Source organism: Strongylocentrotus purpuratus, unplaced genomic scaffold, assembly GCF_000002235.5.
Source record: "Strongylocentrotus purpuratus isolate Spur 01 unplaced genomic scaffold, Spur_5.0 spur5_scaffold_20, whole genome shotgun sequence".
Classification (NCBI taxonomy): Eukaryota; Metazoa; Echinodermata; class Echinoidea; order Camarodonta; family Strongylocentrotidae; genus Strongylocentrotus; species Strongylocentrotus purpuratus.
The window spans coordinates 41,544,749-41,559,292 of record NW_022145606.1 but is presented as its reverse complement, the minus strand read 5'-3'; the positions used below and the strand labels follow the sequence as shown (position 1 = coordinate 41,559,292).

At 37.7% G+C, this 14,544-nt stretch overlaps 1 long non-coding RNA gene across 1 annotated transcript; it reads left to right on the top strand.

Moving 5' to 3' along the window:
* The first annotated feature begins 4,287 nt into the window (after positions 1-4,287).
* On the top strand, positions 4,288-14,514 carry LOC115927455. Its single transcript, XR_004065654.1, has 6 exons — positions 4,288-4,435; positions 8,243-8,276; positions 9,458-9,512; positions 10,858-10,953; positions 12,177-12,215; positions 14,466-14,514. It is a non-coding gene; the product is annotated as an uncharacterized LOC115927455 (long non-coding RNA).
* The last annotated feature ends 30 nt before the right edge of the window (positions 14,515-14,544 follow it).

The window sequence follows — 14,544 nt, the reverse complement described above, 5'->3', positions numbered from 1 at the left end:
AAAGTAAGATAATAAAAATAAAAGGTATACACTCAATAGAGCTTTCATTTTTGTGATCTTGCTTGAAAAAATATGGGTTATCAAAAATAATGCAAATTACAGGCAGTGCCACTAATTATTTTAGATATGTAACATTTGACCTACATTGAATCAATGTAAGTATTATCAATTATGTTGTGCAGAAAGTATGATTATTTAATTGTTTTCCAGATGAGCATGATGCTAAAAAAAACTTTTTTTGATACTGTTATATGGTAAACAAACCCAAATACCTAGACATGCATACTTTAGTTAGAAATATAGTATTATTATGTTTTTCCTATGTAAACATGTATTAAATTTTCACTAAACAGAAAAAACCTCCAAAAAATTATGTTACCAAATATATGCAAAACTCCATTTTTATAAAAAAATGAAGTTTATTTTTTGTTATTGTGGTAAAAATGTTTGTTTTATATTTCTATGATATGTAAACTTTTGACCCCAATCGTACATTTAAATGTGATTTTGTTGTTTGGATATGGTTATACATAGTTGTTGGTTTTAACTGTTGGAATACAGAGGTTAAAGGTCAAGGGCCACAGATGTCACCCTTTTTGAAATAATTTGTTTGAAGGGGAGGCATATTAGACGTAGTTGTAAAATTGTCTTGTTTATATTTTTGTTAGCAATTTATACTATATACATGTAATTTTAAAGGTGAATTTTAAGTGTTAGTTTTGGAGCCTGACAACCTTTTTTTTTGGGGGGGGGGGGGAGTATTGAGAATATTCTCCATAATGTTGGTTATAATTGTTCTATTTTATCAACTTCCGTCACATTGTTTGCGTTTTGTTTGAAACTGTTGGGTTTGAAAGTTCGATCCTGTAAGATATGTTACAATTTTCTTGTGCATTATAGATATTTCTGTTCATGGTCAAGTATTAAGTTGCATTTGAATCATTGCTTTCTTAAAATGTGTTAATTGTATGACAGAGAGTAAGTAAAAAAATATGATTACAGAGATTTTACGTTCCGTATGAAAGTTATATCGATCCGGTAATATTCCTGTGCCGTATGGATATTAATAGGTCAAGTGTAAAGATGTATATGAATGATTGCTTTCCTAAAATGTGTTAATTGTAGGTCAGAAAGTAAGATAATAAAAATAAAAGGTATACACTCAATAGAGCTTTCATTTTTGTGATCTTGCTTGAAAAAATATGGATAATCAAAAATAATGCAAATTACAGGCAGTGCCACTAATTATTTTAGATATGTAACATTTGACCTAGATTGAATCAATGTAAGTATTATCAATTATGTTGTGCAGAAAGTATGATTATTTAATTGTTTTCCAGATGAGCATGATGCTAATGAAACTATTTTGATACTGTTATATTGGTAAACAAACCCAAATACCTAGACATGCATACTTTAGTTAGAAATATAGTATTATTATGTTTTTCCTATGTAAACATGTATTAAATTTTCACTAAACAGAAAAACCTCCAAAAAATTATGTTACCAAATATATGCAAAACTCCATTTTTATTAAAAAATGAAGTTTATTTTTGTTATTGTGGTAAAAATGTTTGTTTTATATTTCTATGATATGTAAACTTTTGACCCCAATCGTACATTTAAATGTGATTTTGTTGTTTTGGATATGGTTATACATAGTTGTTGGTTTTAACTGTTGGAATACAGAGGTTAAAGGTCAAGGGCCACAGATGTCACCCTTTTTTGAAATAATTTGTTTTAAGGGGGAGGCATATTAGACGTAGTTGTATAAATTGTCTTGTTATATTTTTGTTAGCAATTTATACTATATACATGTAATTTTAAAGGTGAATTTTAAGTGTTAGTTTTGGAGCCTGACAACCTTTTTTTTGGGGGGGGGGGGAGTATTGAGAATATTCTCCATAATGTTGGTTATAATTGTTCTATTTTATCAACTTCCGTCACATTGTTTGCGTTTTGTTTGAAACTGTTGGGTTTGAAAGTTCGATCCTGTAAGATATGTTACAATTTTCTTGTGCATTATAGATATTTCTGTTCATGGTCAAGTATTAAGTTGCATTTGAATGATTGCTTTCTTAAAATGTGTTAATTGTATGACAGAGAGTAAGTAAAAAAAAATATGATTACAGAGATTATACGTTCCGTATGAAAGTTATATCGATCCGGTAATATTCCTGTGCCGTATGGATATTAATAGGTCAAGTGTAAAGATGTATATGAATGATTGCTTTCCTAAAATGTGTTAATTGTACGTCAGAAAGTAAGGAAATATTTGAAAAAATGTTATTTACTAAGTTTAGATTGTTGCAAGAAATTAACATTTGAAATGTTTCACAATAGGAGCAAAGTATACACATCTGGGGTAGATTTAATTTGTAATGTTTTATTTGTTGTGAAGATTTTAGTAGTTATTAGCACAGTTTAAAACAAAATATGTTATAGTGCATCCCATAAAAAAGTACCCTGTACTCTTATTTCCTCATAAGGTATAACTTACCATGAAAGTAATTAAGTTCTGTATTATTGAAGAGAATATAAGTTAATCTTTAACATGAAATAAAACAAGGTCATACAATTTATACATATATATATGATGCTTTTAAATTTGGGTATACTATTTTTTTCTGTGATGCATGTGTAGTGTTTAACATATACAATTGGATCAACAATACAATGATACAGATGAAAAGTTGCATAAAGTTGCTTCTATTAGTGTTATATTTGTATTAAAGTATTTTTTAATATAGTTTCATGAATAACTGTTTAAATTTATTTATGTGATTGAAATACTAATCAGGGGATGGTGTTGTCCATGAATGAATTGTAGAGATGAATTCTATGTGCCATGTACAGTGTATGTGCATTGTTATACAATGATTCTTATTTCTTTGAGGAGTGAGTGAATAGGTTTCAAGTTGTAATAGTGTTATCATATTAGATTACAGTATTCCTGTTATATCGAGTTTAGATACAATGCATGTTATGCACTTTTCCAAATGTCGTTATAACAGGAGTGGACTGTATTGGATTGTGCTTCAAGTGGTCTTAGAAAAGTGTTAGATATGGACTGAGGTGGCCTGTGGAGGTGGCACAATGTATAGATGATGCCATTTGAAAACTGGATTGAGTTTGCATAAAGATTTTAAACCGGTCTCGGTTGGTCCTGGAATTGATGTGTGAAGCACCAAAGTGGACTCGGGTGGCTTATAATGGAACTGACATAATTATCTGAAAGATTTTATTTTTTGTTTTTTTAATTTATAAGCCAACTCGAGTCCATTTTGTGTTTATGACAATTATGTTGTTGATGAAGATATTGATGATATGATGTTGATAATGATGATGGTGCATGATGATGATTATGATGATAATGATGTATAGAGATGAAGATGATTATGGTCATCATAAGGGTGATCCTTGGTAGGATTGTTGTGATGATCATTGTGATTGTGACAAGATAATGCAGTGGCGGATCTAGGATTTAAAAGGGGGATCCGAAAAGGGGGGGGGGGGGGGGGTGCACCCAAATTTTTATGATTTTAACATGCAGTCAATGAGTGGTTTTCACAAAAATAGGGGGCGTCGATTGTGTCCACCCCCATCCCCCGGATCCACCACTGATGATGGATCTCTTACATTTAAGACTTGGCAGTTAAGTTGAAAACCAAAATTCATTTGGGACATGGCTTTACTGGACAAAGACCAAAGTGTTGCCTATTATGATTATTTAAACTGAAAATGAGATTTCATATCAATATTCAAGTGAAATAAATATGGGCATTTATGATTTGATTTGAAAGAAAGAATAAGAATGTTAGCCTACAGAATTTTTAAAAAATGATCAAGCACAAGGAAAACCCAGAGCTTTATAAATGTATTATGTATAATTATTGTTTAGATGCCTCAGTTTTAATTGCAAGAGTAGTCTACGATATCTTTTTACAATAAAATATCAATCAATTTGTAGATAACATAGACTTGGTGAATTACCTGATGAATTAATTTTGCAATTTCGATTTTTTTTTTTTTTCAATTTTTTTTTTTTTGTTTTAGAGAATACCGTAATGCCTTTTTTTAATACATTTATGTATTGTGTGTATGTGATATAACAAATAATCTGCACGTACTGTTAAAAAACACTAACAAAGCCCATGAATGTTTTGCTTACAATATTATTTTTCGATACTATCTTAAAAGATAGATAAATATAAAACGAAATAAATATATTTTTAAAAATACAAAAATGAGAGATATAACGCGTGCCGTAAAGTATTTTGGTGACAATAGTCAAATTACTGACTAATCGCCATTAAACCAAAACACAACAACAACATTTGTCGTCGCGAGAGCATCGTCACTTTGTGGTTTGTCTCTTGGACAAAATCTTGCCTTGTGAAGCCGAATCTTGACCTTAGTTGTACACGTCGTTTAGGTAAGTTGATTATTCGAGATTTCCTTCTCATTATGCTGCATGGAAAGTCATGTTTGCAGCCACACGTTAGTCAAAACACACCCCTGTACCGCTTACCGTACAGAGCAGACTCAGAGGTTATAATTGTTGCTGCGGCGTTGTGTATAGGGAGCCGGCGCTAGTGTAGTTCCGTGTCCATTTTTTTTAGCAGTTTCATATCCATTCTTAGCAAAGGAAATTTAGCCCAATTTTTTACTAATTTTAATTCATAGCCATAGGTCTAAAAGTTTGATCTAGACCTAGACATAGACTAGTTTGGATCACATCCGACATCAGGAAACCTCCGTTTAAACTTTAAGGCTTCGATGTCGATGTTGTCGCTCAGTACCGTCTCTACGCTAGATCTATAGCTTTGCAACTCAAACTGAAGCTATCAGTCCAAAATTATGCAAACTTCTCGTATGGTTTATGGTATCGTGCATGCGAGAAATGTGCATAATTTTGGACTGATAGCTTCAGTTTGAGGTGCAGAGCTATAGCGTAGAGATGGTACTGAGCAACGACGTCGACATCGAAGCCCTAAACTAAACGGAGGTTTCCCGATGTCGGATGTGATCCAAATTCAGGTGGAAAATGCAATAGGCCCTAGACCTCTATATCATGATTATGATTCAAATTAGTAACAAATTGGGCTAAAATTCCTTTGCTAAGCCTAAGAATGGATTATTAAACTGCTAAAAAAATGGATACGGAACTACTCTAGCGCCGGGAGGCCAATGCCCAAATCTAACTTTTTAATTACTACTTTGTTTATAATAAAACTAAGATTAAAAGAAAGCATTTACTTTCACTAAGACAACTCACCCATCTGCCGACTCCAGAATGTCCATAAAATAGGAGATATCCAGCTCATAATTATACATTTCCTTCTACGCGCGCGCCTGGCCGTCCGTAAGACGAGCCTTGAAACAATCAATTTCAATTACGTTGAGAATTAGACAGGCCCGAGGGAATGGGCGTGTCATCATGGTCATTGCCCGGACAACAAGTTCAAAACTTCGCGCGAAAGTACATTCATTCAGGTACGGTAATTGCATGCAAACCGCAATCGAGCCATGCTAGCCATGGCATGGAGGGTCAAAACATGATAGAGAGAAAGCTCGAAAGCCACTCATTGTAAATTAAGAAAGTAATTGAAATAAATAAATAGATCTAGGCCTAGAGGTCTACCTTAGTTTTGCGATGTATTCCAATTACTATTTCCTCATGAGTAAAGATCTGACACTGCATTATCATCGATCGATAAATCCAACTTGCACTTGTAGCGATCACAATACGGAATCAAACATGACTGCACGCATTGATAGACGTGTACTACTTACGGAGATATTTCTCTCCCTCTCTCTCTCTCTCACTAACCATATGATGATATCATACACTAAAACACACACGTTCAAATCATGGCATTCATTACACTTCTCATTGGAGTATAGACTGCTCACATAGACTTTTTTTTTTTTACTGAAATGTCTTTTGTTACACTTCTCATACATTACTGCACGACACTGGTGTCTAGTGCTGAGAATAAGGTACTATGTGTGAGACTACGTCAAATTTGTTTTGCGCGCGATGAGACCGGAGCTCATACATATTCATATAATGATGTCGCAAGACTTCTATTTGGGGCTGGAACAATGAGGTCTCTGTTCACAGTTTTTCTTCTCAATTTGAGATGGCTCTAGCTATGGGGCTCAAACCGACGCAAGATTGACAAAAACATCGTACTCTATCTACCTTCGAATGTGCAGTTTGTAAAAATCTGCAATTAAAAAGATATAATCTTTTTTCTTTATATTTTCTAGTTGTTAAAAGTGACATTTGTGCACATCTGATATGTTAATCTCTATCAAAAGTTCTTTGATATTAAATTGATTCCATATTTTTAGGCTTTACCTTCAGTCATTGAGAAGGATTTTAGTGAGCTAACCTCATCGCCCTCTAGGACCCTTCTAGTTTCTCTTGTGCGTCCGTTATTTTCGTCTGCTAGCCCAATTAATGGATTAAAATATGTCAAAATCTGGAAGATCGTCAATAAATGGTGAAAGACCGTTACAGATCCGAGATTATAGGTATGTTGTGGAGTGTGTAATTGTGTATTTGTTATACATTTTATTCCATAGATATTTTTTTTCTTTTTTTTCCCCCTTTTTTTTCTTCTGGTAATTTTCTGACTTGGACGACGAGCGCACAAATCGTAGGCGTAGAAGCCTTACGCCCGGGCATTGGCCTCCCTACTAAGACCTTGCAGGCTTACCAAAAAGTCAATGGGATTCATTGCCTTGATTAAAAATAAAATCCATACAGTGGGTCTAGAGACGAGTCCACATCAGACAGCTGAAATTCCTGGCTTCATTATAAAATCCAAAAGTCAAAACAGGCCTAAATCCAAGGCAAAAGTAAAATAAAAGGGGGGGGGGGGAAATTGCGCCCTAATTTTTTTTTTTTTTTTTTATATATTTTTTTAAAATTCTGTGTGTGTGCCATTACTAATGGCAAAATGCCCATTCTGACCTCTAAAGTATCCTACAAGCATCTCACATCGGCCATTTGGGGATGTTCATTGGTTCATTGAACACACCAGTCGTGACAAAATCATGCATATTCAGCCAATGATCCATAACAAATTTTCTTCCTGTTTGTAGGAACTGTAAGAGGCATTGATCCATCATGTCACAGTCCGTGTTTATTTTTAAGAATATAACTTTTGTCAGTAAAATACAACTTTTGGGATTAAAGAATACAGTTTTTGAACTCTTGAGGTTGGCAGGTCTGAGTACGTACAGTACATATGTACTACGTACACAGTACATGCAGTCTAGTCATTACGTCACGATCACATCACCATGGTACCAGCACGCACACAGCTAGCTGTGCGCGTTAATTTATTTATCCGGTGCGCGCATGCATGCGCATTGGGTCTATCGTCAGAATTAACGCCTATTGGCCATGCGCAGAAGTCATGACTAAAAGTTAAACACGACTTGCGCAGAACTTAAACAGTTTAGTTAAACACGACTTAGACAGGACTTAAACAGTTGTTTAGTTAGACAAGACTTAGACACTACTTCAGAATACAAAATTTAGTTAAACAGGACTTAGACATGACCTCGCGTTAAAGTCGTGTCTAACTAAACAGTCGTTTAACTTAAGACATGACTAAGGGCGCGTTTATCTAGGCTTGCCATTAGATATGTACATATCGTACCCCACTATCGAACCCCACTATACGATCGTGATTTGCGGGATGTCGCGTTTATCTACACTTCACGATTCACAATAAAGGCCTTGTCTCTTCGCAGCTGCTCAGCTCCGTTTGACCCGGGAAGCAGACAGTTTCTCGGAGGTCAACTTCACACGTATGCTTGTACACAACACCTGTGTGGTCCTATTTGTATGTGAGGTACAAAACAGCTTTGCGTTTATCGATCTCTCAGAAACGTGATTCTGGCTGTATGTCACATACAAAACGCACCTTTTTGCGTCTTTTGATATGCCCATATCTAAAGACGTTTGAAAAAGGCTTTGCGTTTATCTACTTCTAAATTTGCCTGAAAGACGTTTGAGAAACCTGATTCTAGCCAAAAATTTGCTAGATAAACGCAACCTATGTTAGACACAACTTCAGAATACGGGCCGTTGTATTTATGTAATTCAGCATTATGAATGAGGCCTCATTATTTCCATTTGTATTTATTTTTGTGATATGTTCATTTCTGGAATTTTATGCAATGTAATTGTTTTTTGTTTTTTTTTCTATTTGTATTTCAGTTTTGACTGTTCTTTAGAGACTTGGTTAGTACCGGTAAGTTGATATTAGTTGTTAATAGAGAGTAAGTTGATCTGCTTAAGAAGGCTGAAGTCAAGTAGTTTTTAAATTAAAGCTACGATGGAATGAAACAGATCTGCATAATTGGGAACATAATTGAACGCGGAATAGGAAAGCTATGGCTTAATGAAATTTTCTATATAACATTTTTGACACTTTCGTAAGTATGTAACATCATTTTGTGGACAATTCTCAATACTCTTTCATTGGGTGTTGCCAAAATTTGAAGAGAATCCATGAATTATGTAAGGAGTTGATAAAGAAGAACAAGTTTGTTTGTTTTTAAACACCTAGTGCAAATGATAGATGTATTTTGATTTTAGTCCAATGCAATACATATAGTACAGCTGACCTTGCCTTAGTCGAACTTGGATAAGTCAAAAATTGCTATGGTTGAAAGTCTACACGTAGCCCAACCTGTTTTGTCCTATTATTTTATGATCGTCCTAAATCAAAATTTGTCTAAGTTAAAGCTATTTTATGGGTCCCAAAAGATTTGAGTTAGGCCATTAATTTTTTTTTACATGTTTAGCGTCCCCGCCCGCTTCATTTTGGGGGGGGGGGGGCCTCCTTTCTTTTCTTTTTTTTCTTCTTTTTTTTAATACAATTTTGATGATGGCTAGGTGGCTTCCAAAAGAATGAATGGAATCTTGATACATATTTGTACTGCCCTCATGCTATCTGAAAGAAACCTATCAGGATGGATAATTAATGTAGGTGACCTTTGGGGAAAAATCAATTGTAGCATGTTAATTTAGCATCAAAAGTACATACGGTAGGTAGTGTTTTGTCAAGTCCAGGGCCCTGTGGTATAAAACTATTGTATCTTTACAATTAATGGTATCTCTGCAAACACTGCTTAGCTAATAAAAATCAAGAAATCAATGGTATTTACCATAGTTTGTAGAGATATCATTAATTGTAAAGATACGATAGTTTTATGCAATGGGGCCTTGATGGTTGATATGTATGACATACTGAATTGTTATAATGAGGTTGGACTGTATTATGAAATGTTTGAGTGACATCAAAGTATGCAAATTAGTTGTTACCAAAGTTGAATTTGTGATGCAATCTAACTTGGTTTATTTAATTGTTTGTTTTTTATATTTTTGTCATGTTTTACTTGTACTTTTTATTTTTTGTTTTGATGACAGGTGCTTTGGACTTTGACAGGGGCTTTGGACTTTGACGGAAGAAAGTTTTTGGAGTGTAGGTATACCGAGTGTCTAAAAAATCAAAGTTGAAACTTTTAAATATTCTGCCAAATAAATAAAAAATGTGAAACATTCTCGGGAAATTGTCATATGTATGGATGGGTGAAGCTCTTGTCTATCATATGATGCCAACACATGTGATAATAATTCATACTTGGATGAGCACTGGCCACTTTTGTACAGGGTATGAAAATTAGATTGTGCAAGATTTGGCTGTTCAATTTGGCTGAGCGAGAAGTCCCCAAGCATAACAATTGTTAATGATCTGATGAATTTATGATTAATTACGATGGATATGGGTTTGTGCTGTGTGTGATGTGTCCCACCTCTTGCCCCACCCCACCCAACTTCATTTAAAGGAGAATGAAACCCTGATTGTTATGCCTCCGTTACGAAGTAGCCGGAGGCATTATGTTTTCGGGTTGTCCGTCCGTCTGTATGTACGTACGTACGTCCCGTTTTCGTGATCGCGTTATCTGAAGAACCGATTGATGGATTTGTGCCAAACTTTGGTCATGTATGTATCTTGCAGAGCCGATGAACTGATTAGATTTTGGGATTACGAGGTCAAAGGTCACAGGGCTCATTATGTATGCAAAAACAGCTCGTGATCGCGTTATCTGAAGAACCGATTGATGGATTGCTGCCAAACTTAGGTCATGTATGTTACTTGCAGAGTCGATGAATTGATTAAATTTTGGGGTCACGAGGTCAAAGGTCAAAGGCCACAGCGCACATTATGTATGCAAAAACAGCTTGTGATCGCGTTATCTCAAGAACCAACCGATGGATTCCTGACAAAATTAGGTCATGTATGTTACTTGCAGAGCCAATGAACTGAGTAAATTCTTGGTTCATAAGGTCAAAGGTCATGGGCTCATTATGTATGCAAAAATAGCTTGTAATCACGATATTCTGAGAACCTGTTAATGGATTACAATTGAATTTGAATTCGAAAAATTTCTTCTGTCTTGGTTTGTAAAATTGCTTTATGACGGAGGCATCATTTTCGACTGCACGCAGTCGAATTCCATCTAGTTAAAATATAGATTCGGCCTGGATAGATATCACATAGTCCCATATACATCTTTCTGTGTACAGTGCTTTTAATTTACCAAAACTGGGCAAAATTTTGTATCATTTTGATGATTCCAGAACCTTGCAGTACACACCAATACTTATAGATGATCAAACTTTTCTGATCGATTCCACAACGTTTCTTTTCACAATGCAATTGAATTGCATGACCAGAACTGGTCTATACCTTTAATAATATAATTTTAATTATTATACAAATACGATACAGTGGATTCTAACTAGACATACAATGTTTGTTACAGGTGGATTTGGTGGATGAGGAGGAGGACGCTGTTTCGGTGGACGAGGCGGCGGTGGACGCGGAAGGGGAGAATTCGGCGGAGGAAGGGGACGAGGAGGTATGTCTTGTTTATTTTCACCATCTTTGGAACGGTAGTTACTAAGGACTTTGATGGATGAAAATTATCATCACAATATGATTGATTTCAATCCAAACAGATAAGATCATTCTCGATTTTCATGCCTCCACTACAAAGTAGCCAGAGGCATTACTCTCAAACTGAAATAGCTTGTAATCAAAATATTCTGAGAACCTGATAATGGATTACAATCAAACTTGATAATGGATTACAATCAAACTTGAATATTAAAAATTGCTTCCGATTTGGTTTGTAAAATCGCTCTATAGCGGAGGCATCATTTTCGACTGCACGCAGTCTAAGTTCCATCTAGTTAGTCTTATTGTGTTAATCAAAAGTTAAATAATTATTATTCTGTGTGTGTCGCGTAGTCCCACATACATCTTTCTGTGTACAGTGCTTGTAACTTTACCAAGACTGGGTCAAATCTCATCATTTTGATGATCCAGATCACACCAATACTTATATGCTAGCTGAGCAACCTTTTCTGATCGATTCCACAACGTTTTTTTCACAATGCAATCGCATGACCAAAACTGGTCTTTGCCTTCAAAGGTACTATGTCCCATTTGCAGGCCAACAAAATGAAAAGGTTAAATTTCAACAGCATTTGAAAGATAATACTAATTTAGAACTTCCCTAAAAAAAGGGGGGCTTGAAAATGTCTTTAAGTTGGAAAATAACGACTATTAGTTGTCAAATCGACTTAAGAGCTATAGAGCCAGTAAGTAATGGTCTGATTTTCAGACCATTGTACCGAATGGTCGTACATTTTATGCTGCGCAAAGATTCAATCAGTTTAATTTTGGCCATTACAAGCAGAAGTGGGATATTGATGTTGACAAATGCTCATATACCCTTTACAGCTCATTTTATGTACATGTATGTTATTTCCAAAGAAGAAAAAAGCTAGTGAGTCACTCAATAGTGTCTGACAGTGAAGCTAATGTAGCAAGTAAACGGGTTTCTTTGCATAATTTGAATATTAGGACACTGCTAACGTTTAAACTTCACAGATAGGACATACATGACATATTCATAATTCCTATAAAGTTCTACAGAATTTGATTGTGGCTGCAAAAGGGACATAGTATCTTTAAGCATTGAATGAGGGCTCACTATTTGTATTTATTTTTGTAATATAATCATATTGGTATTTTATGAAATGCAATTGTTTTTCTTCTTTTCTTTTTTTCTTTCAGGTTATTGACTGTTTTCAAGATTGCTGAGAGTTGCAGAGAGTAAGTTGATCTGCTTAAGAAGGCTAAAGTCAAGTAGTTTTTAAAATAAAGCTACAATGGAATGAAACAGATCTCCATAATTGGGAACATAATTGAACGCGGAATAGGAAAGCTATGGCTTAATGAAATTTTCTATGACACTTCCGTAGGTATGTAACATAATTTTGTGGACAATTCTCAATACTCTTCCATTGGGTGTTGCCAAAATTTGAAGAGAATCCTTGAATTATGTAAGGAGTTGATAAAGAAGAACAAGTTTGTTTGTTTTTAAACACCTAGTGCAAATGATAGATTGTTGGAGAAGTCGAGCAGGCTGTAGAGCCCCAGCGATGCCTGGGCGGTGACCTGTCGATTTCCCGTCGGTGGCCGGTCGATTTTAGGTAAAAACTGGGCGAATTCGCGGAGCTTTTTCGCGCGGTGTCCCGGCAGTGACCGACCGATGACCCTCCGATTGCCGGGCGGTCTCCCACCAGCCACCGGCTGATTTTAAAGAAATTGCCTGGCGGCCGGCCAGTGATCGGCGGGGCTCCAAAATACGCTCGGTGCCTGGCCGTTCGCCGCCCGGGCACCGAAATAATCGAGCGTTCGCCGCCGAGCAATTTAGGTCAAAAATCGAAGGCGCTAGGGTCAAAGGCTGCCGACCTATTTTGGACTCGCCGCCAGGTGACCGACTGATCTCCCAGCGGCGACCGGGCGGCGACTGCTCGACAGCCTTTGACCTAGGGGCTTCGATTTTTGACCTAAATCGCTCGACGGTGAACGCTCGATTAGGCCGGCGTCCGGGCGGCGACCGGTCGCCGAGCGATTTTAGGTAAAAACTGGGCGAAATCGCGGAGCTTTTTCGCGCGATGTCCCGGCAGTGACCGACCGGTGACCCTCCGATTGCCGGGCGGTCTCCCACCAGCCACCGGCTGATTTTAAAGAAATTGCCCGGCGGCCGGCCAGTGATCGGCGGAGCTCCAAAATACGCTGGGTGCCTGGCCGTTCGCCGCCCGGGCACCGAACTAATCGAGCGTTCGCCGCCGAGCAATTTAGGTCAAAAATCGAAGGCGCTAGGTCAAAGGCTGCCGACCTATTTTGGACTCGCCGCCCAGTGACCGACTCATCTTCCAGCGGCGACCGGGCGGCGACTGCTCGACAGCCTTTGACCTAGGGGCTTCGATTTTTGACCTTAATTGCTCGACGGTGCACGCTCGATTAGGCCGGCGTCCGGGCGGCGACCGGTCGCCGAGCGATTTTAGGTAAAAACTGGGCGAAATCGCGGAGCTTTTTCGCGCGGTGTCCTGGCAGTGACCGACCGGTGACCCTCCGATTGCCGGGCGGTCTCCCACCAGCCCCCGGCTGATTTTAAAGAAATTGCCCGGCGGCCGGCCAGTGATCGGCGGAGCTCCAAAATACGCTCGGTGCCTGGCCGTTCGCCGCCCGGGCACCGAACTAATCGAGCGTTCGCCGCCGAGCAATTTAGGTCAAAAATCGAAGGCGCTAGGTCAAAGGCTGCCGACCTATTTTGGACTCGCCGCCCAGTGACCGACTAATCTTCCAGCGGCGACCGGGCGGCGACTGCTCGACAGCCTTTGACCTAGGGGCTTCGATTGTTGACCTAAATCGCTCGACGGTGCACGCTCGATTAGGCCGGCGTCCGGGCGGCGACCACCCGGTCGCCGAGCGTAGTCTGGGCGGCGAGTGAAAGTGAGCAGGCGCCGCCCGAATTTTAACTCCGCGCTAAAACTTCAGCAGCGACCGAGCGATGCCTTAAAAACGAGCGGTGACCGGGCAAAATTGGCTAAAAACTCGCCGCTCGGCCGCCGAGCAGGCTAATTTTGGGTAATGTGACTACCGTATTTGCCGGCGTAAAGGCCGCAGTATTATTGGAAGAGAAAATATCAAAAAGTCGGGGTGCGGCCTATGCGGCGAAAGAGTAATTTTTTTTTTTTTTTTTTTTTTTTTAGTTTCGATTTATGGCGCTATGCCTGGCAATGTCTCCCAGCTCAGTAATCAGTGTGTTGACTCACCACTCGGAAACTACAACAACAACACTAAAATTTGTCTGTCATTTTGGTTTGAAAGTAATCTTTCTAATAGATCTCAATATGTAGTTTATAATAATAATTCCTCAATTTTTTTGTCTATAACAAATGGTGTACCACAAGGTTCTATCCTACGAGCTCCTTGATGATTTCTCAAGAATTGCCCAGACGTGTCTATTGAATTTAATTAATTTTTTTTTCTATTCCTTTCTGTCTTTTGCAGGACCGAGGGTGGTACACTCCAAAGAACTCTCCAAAAAACTCTCCAAAGAACTCTCCAAAGAACTCTCCAAAGAACTCTC